Source organism: Ranitomeya variabilis, chromosome 6 (genome assembly GCF_051348905.1).
Source record: "Ranitomeya variabilis isolate aRanVar5 chromosome 6, aRanVar5.hap1, whole genome shotgun sequence".
Lineage (NCBI taxonomy): Eukaryota > Metazoa > Chordata > Amphibia > Anura > Dendrobatidae > Ranitomeya > Ranitomeya variabilis.
The window spans coordinates 141143670-141152685 of record NC_135237.1 but is presented as its reverse complement, the minus strand read 5'-3'; positions in this window follow the sequence as shown (position 1 = coordinate 141152685).

Genomic DNA, 9016 nt, shown 5'->3' with positions numbered 1-9016 from the left:
CCCCTCCCATCAGCGTCAGTTGTAGCCCTGGAATCCTGTGCCTGCACCCTGCACTCCCTCAAATAGTCATACCTCTTCCTCTCTTCTATGGGCGCTGCATTCAGGGATCTTCTGTGCAGGTGTCAGCGACTTCCGCTCCAGTGACCTTTGGCATGCAAGAAAATAAGGTGCTTTCCCCACTTCCTCCCTGCATAGTCCTTGCTATGTACACATGGTTGCTAGCAATGAAAGTGCACGGAGGAAGTGGGGAGAGTACCTTATCATCGTGCACACCGGAAGTCAATGACTCGCCGGCACCTGAGCAGAAAATCCCTGAATGTAGCACCCATAGAATGGAGGAAGTTGTATGGATTTTTGAAAAGTGCAGGGCGAAGGCGCAGGATTCCAACCCCATAACTGACGTACATGGGAGGGGGGTAGTATTACAATGAAGACTTAAGGCAGGGATTTCTTCCAGGCACCGCACGCTGGAGCCTCAAAGAAATCATTAGCATGCAGAAAAAATATAACATTTCTCAACAACAGTACCGTTAATATGAGGCATACAGGTAGGACTAGTGTAACATTTCTATTACCTGTGTGACCATATTAAAAGGTTATATACATCCCAGGGTTGACAGATTCCCTTTAAACAAAAGCAAAAAGCTTAATTTTCATTGTTTTCCTCATTGGGTCACATTCATTTAAGAAGTTGCTCCTATAGTTTCCATAATTGACAAATAGATCATTATTTAATTTGTTTGTACTTTTCTCTTACAATTAAAAAAGGAAAGAAAATAACCAATATAAGTTAAACACTGCCATGTTAAAAAGAACAGAAATAAAATGAGACCATACTCTTTTTGTTACAGAATATAGCCTTGAAATATACAGTTCGTAATAAGTTTCCTTGAAATAGTCATAATTTATAGATAATATATATTATCTGTATTATTGTAACATATAATTACGTGGTATTGCTGATTATAATATCACTTACAAACAAAATTACAGTTGGCAACTATGTAGCTAAAAATCAATAAACCCTTTTTTGCATGATATTTTTGACCACCTTTTTAATTTCTTTCTACTCTGCTCTTTCTCCTTCAAGAATAGACCATAATTTATATTATATATGTATTCATTTAAATGAGTAACTTTGAGAATATTTACAAATTGAATACTCTTCCATCTTTAAGACTTGGGTAGTGTGTGAGAATAGTAACACCCAGTTGCCATATTTATTTTTATATTTCCAGGAGAATTAATAGAGGAAGACATAATGCAAACTTTTGAAATAATATGGTATAGAATTATTTTATTACACTTGTCAGGAGAACTGACTTAAAAAATGCATCTAGCACAAATGTTTTATAGTGCAAAGGGGATGAATTCAAAAAGTGTACTCCTCCTGTTTCTTGGCCTCACATTTTCCATGCTGCTGTCCCATAATTCTGGAACATATTTTTAATGTAATTTTATTTTTGCATAAACGAATGGTACAAGCAAAAAATGAAGAAAATTTGTAAAACATCCAGTTCGAACAGAATGACTCTTTCCCCTCTTAACAGTCACTCTACCCCCTGCACTGATCATTCACTTTTAAAACCTGCCCATATATGTTTTCAGTGAGGGATCAGATTACAGCTGTTTTCCTATAGAAGTATTTTTGAGGAGGTGGAGTGGCTGGATGAAGGCAGAAGCAGAGAAACATACTGACTGGAGTCTGCAGAGGGAAAAACTGTTAAAAAATGCAGGATACAAATTGTATAATGGCCAGAAACTATTATCTTAGTTTACATACAACAATTTATTCTGAAAAGTCACCTGAAATAACAGTTGAATTTGGAAATATTTTTGATGCCACATTGTTATAACAGTAGTTATTTTTATAACAGTAGATTTTTGGGTACCTCTTTCTTGAAATCATTTTACTGTTACCATTCAGAATAAATCTACAACTTTAGTAAATGTATAAACTGCATTTCTTATATTGAAATGATCCTAAATACAGTTTTTATGGCTAAAAATTGATTATGGTAATGCAACATTTTTTAGTTCGCTTAGGTGGTTAGCTAATAAGGTTAAGACTAAGAAAGAGGAAAAGACCTGTCACACTTGTTATAGTGTTGAAGAAGAAAAGCTTTAATAGTGCAGCAAAGAAAAATAATGCTTTGGTCCACATTAGACCTTCATCAGACGACTGCTATATTAGTTGTTGTAAGAGAAATCACGTCTAGTGGTGTATGATGGCATATTAATATGCTGATGAGTATAAGATTAAGAAAGATACCTTTTGATTTAATTTCTCTTTGATGACAATGATACAGTTTTTATCAATAGTCAGGATTAGAGATGATCAGATTGCTTCACATCACCCTGGTTCACGACCAAGGTCAGGATTCTCTGGCTGTAGACAGGAGCGAATTTCCCTACCTCCATGATCCCAGGCTCACCTTCCAATCAGCCAGGCTGGTGAGATGTCACATATCCGCCACACTCTGCTTAGGTGACCTCATGCCATGCAGGGGAATCAAATACCATGCTAGAGAACCTGGAAGTTCACGAAATTTGTGTAGCTCCTGTCCACTACCAGAGAACACTGTCTTGGACCATGGACAAGAGTTGCTTCTGTCTGATTTGGAGATAAAAGCTATGTTGGATTCATTAGATCTACCAAGACTGCTGGGAGGTAGTGGAACTTTTTTGGACTTCCAAAAACTCATGGATGAGGTTGTTAAGGCAGTAAGAAAATATTTAGAAATAGGGTAACAAGTGATAAAGGGTTGCCAGTGAAAATCTGTGAGATATTTAATACAGCTTCGCTTCCTAGTTACTAATTGTTTTGAATGATTGTAGAACAAAAATTAACCCTACATATCATTAGTATAATTAAGAAATTAAAGCTTCTCTCTGAAACACTATAATATGTAAACATTGAATATATTTGTTTGGAGCCTGACCTAACATGATGCCTCTCCTGGGCTAAAAGCCTACAATTATATGGGCAGGTAGGATCAAGCTTTATTTAAAAATGGCATAGTTTGATGGGAGGAGTGCTCAGTCAGAGGGTGTGTATTACAAATATGAAAAAACTGACCATCACTTCCAAACAGAAAAAGACAAGAATGAACAAGAGCAAGCTAAGAAAGCCACTCTATAAAACTAACAAATATAATGTAGGTTTTTAGCCCGAGAGAAGCATCATGTTTAGGATCCAAACAAAGGGGTACACCTTGTTACTGGCTGTTGGGCTCACATGAATTGGCCAATTTGTGAGTTAAATATCCTCATTTTTATAAATATTTTCTACAGCAGTAATGGAATTCCAAATTCATATTATAACATATTGTGTTTCAGAGTGCAGCTTTATGGTAATTTGTTAGTTATGTAGTGTGGCTCTCTTAGCTTGCACCTGTTCACATTTGTCTTTTTCTATTTGAAAGTGCCAGGCAGTTTTTTTAGAATTTTAAATAATCATCATTAGTATATGATAAAATTCCTATGTGTACCACGTCTAGAATTCTGTACTGAGCTTGGGACGGATGTCCATGAAAATAATAAAATTAGCTAAATCCAAGACACCGGAGTTATCCTTCAGAAGTCTTCTTTTTTCAGATGGTATACGAACCTCAATAGATGAATGTAAGAAATACTATAATACTATTTATAGGTACGTTTTTCATAGATTAGGTATACATGAAAACTTAAAAATGGTCTCAAATGCTTCAACTTATCTGATTAACTTGTAGCCGTTAGCTTGTAGCCACTTGCAGCCGTTTTTTTTCCCCTAATTTTTACATTTTCCACCTTCCTTAGAACATAGTATGCAAATAAATTAAAGGGGTTTTCAGGGCAAGGCAGCAATTTAGGCAATGACTGTATGATGCCATATCTTAACAGTGTGTAAGATATCTGTCTGCATGCTGGCTCAGTCATTACTACTCATTTTCTATTTGTACTTGCAGTTATGTAGTGACAAGCTTCTCTTCATGCTTTTCTCAAAGGACATGAAGAGAAGTGAAGCACATTGGCATGTGATTCCAATTATGTAAATCGCATATCAGAATAGCGGGATCCTAACGCGGGAACACTATAAACTGTTTGGATTTTCAGTTACTGCCAAAGTTGCTCACTGGCCTGGAAAACCCAGGCCATTTTGTAAAGTAAAGACAATGGTGATCAAATGGTGATTACAGAAGAAGTACAAAGCAAATTTCTTCACCAAAGGTATTGGCCATTACAGCCATGTCTTTACATTACAAAATCGTGTTGGCAGGTTGTCTTTAAAAGACAGCTATGGGAAGGAATATTGATAAAAGAATCAAAGAATGCTTGCTTATCCACAGTATCTGCCGCTTGCTCCAGCACTGTCACACTGACGTTCTCCGCCAGACTAGAAGAAAGTACACAAGGATCACAAGTCACCTGAACACCAAAGCCACTGATTGGCTGCAGAATGTCTTCTGATAAGAAAAATTTGCAGATTCTAGTGATAATCATACCTTTTCTGTTTCTTTTATCAGCATCCCTTCTAATGGCAGACTTTTAAGACAGAAAAGAAAAACCCTTTAACTTAGTTGGTATGTTCCTTGAGTGTACAGATGCAAAACATATAAACAAAATATTTTTGAGCATGTGTATAAAGGGAAAACATTATCTATTGTCCATTTGACACCCAATGGCCTTAAAGCGGTTCCATTACCCGATTTGTGCTGCCCAAACCACAATTGCATCCAGGTATAGCTCTCTCTGAAATGCTATGGAGTTTCAAAGTAAATAGAGTTAGAAGATTTGGCCAAGGACCACAGGCAGAGATGAGATTAATCCGCGCAATTCCCAGTGCTTATCCAGGTGATTCACCGATTTATTTTTTGCTTAGTGCATACATGGGAGAGACCTGTCAATAATCTGCAACAGTTTTGGGAAAAGCCGACTAGTCGGGTCAGAGCATTACAGATAATAATATACCTGGTGTTAGGAGTCGAGTTCCTGCCGCTGCACAGGGGGAATCTCGAACCATGTCTTTCATTCTGCATCAGCCGCAGTGGAGCCTGCTCAGCGGAGATGTCGGTCCCAGCGTCTCGCTCAGTCTGATTCTGTGCAAAGGGTTACTGCTGCCTTTCCAGGCTCTGCCATTGTAGCCTGTACTGATCAGCGGCGAGCAGACGTCTCTGGGACTAAGTCCTGCTTTTCCCCTTCTGAGCATGCCCAAAGGAAGACCTCTCAGTGGAGGTCTGGAGTCACATGCTCAGGTACTGCAGTAGCTCCTATTGGTCCTCTAGGAAGGTCCTGAAGCTGCTCAGTTACTGTAGCAGTTCTCATTGGTCCTCTAGGAAGGTCCTGAACTTGCTGCAGCTATAAAAGGTTCGCATGGCTGCACGGCCATGCGCTAGTATACACTTGTTTGTTGTGAGTGAAAGTCGCTCTTTAATCATCCCCTCCCTTGTGTTTGAATGCTTGCGTAAGGAGGATAATTGTAATCTAGTGCCCGACTTGTAACCAACATTGGAACACAAACAGCGTCTATTGCTGTGACTGGCAGTACGGCGCCGTGCGCTATCACCGCGCTTTCCAAACCCAAGTCTGGGTGGTTAGTGGCGTCCGCCAGTGCGGCATCGCATGCACTCTCGTGCTATTTAATTATTATTTCTGTTACGTGCGGTACTGCGGCCCTGTGACGCAACAGTGTTCGCTTCTTTCACACAGGGTGAAGCTAACCCGTGTGTGTATCCTCATTGTACCGCCATATAGTCCGTCATTGCTTAGCAGCAGGTTCCCTCTCTGCACGGTGGACCCCGGGCTGCGAACGCACCTAATTCCTTTTCTCTAATTGGTGCGTTCCGCTAGCCCTAACACCTGGCTGCAATCAGGATCTGATACAGGCTGCCATGATTTCAGCAGCATGAATCAAAATTACAGGTTCTATTTAAATTAGTTGCTTAGGTTTGCAAAAATTCAATATCTGTTAGGGAATTCTGAGTAATTAGAGGGAAAGGTTAGTCCCTAATTCAGAACATTTTTAGGGTATGTTCCCACGGTCAGGAAACTGCAGCAATTTGGAGGCAGCACATGTCCGCTCCGTCCAAAGCACTTCCGGCTTGTGAATGCAGGTGATTCCGCATGTGTTCATTAAACCGTGCGCAATCACTACGCCCAATACATTGTACGGGAATTTTATCTTGTGGAAACTGAGTGTCTCCGCAAGATAAATTGACATGCTGCAGTCTGGAAAGACGTGCCGCATGTCCGTCTCCGCAGGGAAGCCGCGGGTGTCGGTGCACACTTAGTGGAGAAGGAATTTCTTGAAATCCCATCCACTATGCTGTAACATCTGGCCATTGCGGGTTGGATGCTGCGGATGTACGCTGCACCCAACCCACAGCGTTTACTGACCGTGGGAACATACCCTTATATGACAGGCTTAAAAAGAGCATTTCTTGCTTTTTTGGGGGAGTGGGGGGCAGAAGCTAAAACTAATTGTCTAGTTTTCCCAGTGGCAAAAGTTGTAAAAAGAATGTATTTGTATAATTTTTTAGGCCCAGATCACCAGGAAAGAAGGTTCCAAACCATATAAATTACATACACTGATTTAGAAAAAAAATATTGAAAACACATCTATAACATGTAGCTTAACCTACAAAAGTAATGCTTACAAAACATATAAATCATCTATACTGTTATGTTTATGAGCTCTTACCTTTACTTTTTATTTTAGGTCCTGAAATTGATCCCTATTGGTATGTTGGACGTGGTGTCCGACCAATTGGACGATTTGGAAAAAGGCAGCTGAGAAACAAAAGTTCCCTCCAACCGTGTTTCATTGGCCTTTTTAAACTTATTCTGAGCCACTTGAAGAAGCAAGATGGACTAAATTTAGATAATCCACTGGAAGAAGAAAGCTGGTGACAACTGCTTAATTTTAAACCCCACTTTGCCTTTTCCATTAAACATTGCCTTATCCATTTAAGTCATGATGGTTACCTTCCGTTTTGCTCTTGCTTTTCCAATTGTTACTATTATTCGCCACAAATCACATGGCAGCCAAAGATACAGTACATGCGAATATATGCAAACAAACAGTACACAAATGAACAATGTCTCTTATTGCTTAATCATTCAAATACTGGCCACCATATGCAATCAGTTTGGGTGAAAAATGTAGTGTATACATTCCATATATAATAGTGGGTAATTTCTTAGAAAGTAAGAAATGTTAGATGTCTTTGACTTTTATGTAATTCATCTTACTTAATGAAAAGAATCATTAAACCTTACATTTTATTCATTAAAATCCCTGGTGTTCATATACTTTTGAGTCCAGTGGGCGGTCCTAATCAGTGATTGACAGTCTTTCCTGTATGACTGTGCGTGTAGAGATACCTGTCAATCACTGAATAGGACCACCCACTCATATGCATATAAACACCAGGGATTCCAATGAATAAAATACAAGTTATACCGAATCTTTTCCAATAAAGATAAATATTCTACTCAGTTTCTCCTTCACTATAATATGCTGCCCACAGAAAAGGCTGTATGTGTAACGTGACAGGTTCCCTTTAAGTTCTTGCTACCTATTTAAACTAAACTTGCCCACCAAAATTGGATTGCTGTACTGTAAATTGGTTCCTAAATATTTGTATCAATTTGCACGTTTTTTGAGAATGCAAAATATTAGATTCACAGAAAAAAGTAAAGTCAATTGTTGAATGTGCTGAGCCTCCCATCTACTAAAGAGACACAGAAAGTTGTTGGCTTTTTCATGCCATACAAAAGCAATAAATGGGGTTTAAAATATACAATATATCCTTTTTACAGTGCTTCGTTTCTGTTGGTTGGTCATTGTTTAGTGCTTCAATGTCAATAGTGCATATAAAAGGGTTCAAATGTAGTCTCGCCCCTGCAGAACTGCTGAAAGTACTAGATAGGAGAAATGTAGAGGTGTTTTGCATACATTTTTGTCCTTTTTTTGCTGCCACATATATTTGAAAGTGAAGTTTTTCTCCTACACTGTACCTCCAAGTGCTCCCAGTGGGGTCCCTATGTCAAAAGCACCCTTGTTTCTCTGTAACAAGGGCACTGCAATGCCTCCATTTTAGAATGGTGCTGCCTATTGGTGTGCACAGGTGTAAAATAACAAACAGTTGTGAACTCACCCTCCCCAGGTCTAGCGTTGCCTCTCTGCTACTGCTTTGGTCTTTGGTTGATCGGTTACAGCTGTGACATCATGTCTACAGTGCATATTACCGCTAAATCCAATCATAAGGTCAGTGGCTCATGCAATCTACATCAACAGAGTCACTGAGCTCAGTGATTGGCTGCAGCGGTGATGTGCATTATAGACATAACATTACCTCTGCAGCCGATCAACAAAGATTAGATTGGAGGGTCAGGTCACCATTGTTCGTTTGGGCGAAAAAATATGTAAGAAGGGTAAACCCTTTAACATCTAGTTCTAGCAGTTCTAGGATATGCAGCATTCTAATCTATTGCTGACATTGGGGTGTCCTGTACTTATCTGTTAATTGTTGGCAGGGGTTACAAATTGCTACTAATCCAGTGGGAGAGGCTAGAAATCCTTGGCGATTTATGTGTGTTGAGAGAAGGTGAAAGTTAGATCTAGGATATTTTCTGGTTCCCATCATGGAAGCTATGAATGAACTTTATATTACCATATCTAGTATCCTTTAAGTGAATGAAAGGGATTCGGCTAAATTCCTACTCTTCTAGTAGCCATTCTTCGTTTTCAGCGAATGTAGAATAATGGCAGTAGGACACAATCTTTATTTTTCAGATGTTATTAGTGGGGTTATTCTCCCTATTTACATTGGGTATGAAGAAACGTGGTAGGTTTTAATCCCTAGGGACTTGTTCGTTTGACATGGGTGAATGCAGATGGTAAACAATGGGGTAAGTTATAAAATGTGGTTTTATTTCATAGTGTCCTTTGGAGGAAGACCTTTTTTTTAATTATACACCTTGTTCTCCAGTTTATGAAGGGTTGTTGAATTATATTAATTTGTATTTGGTGAGG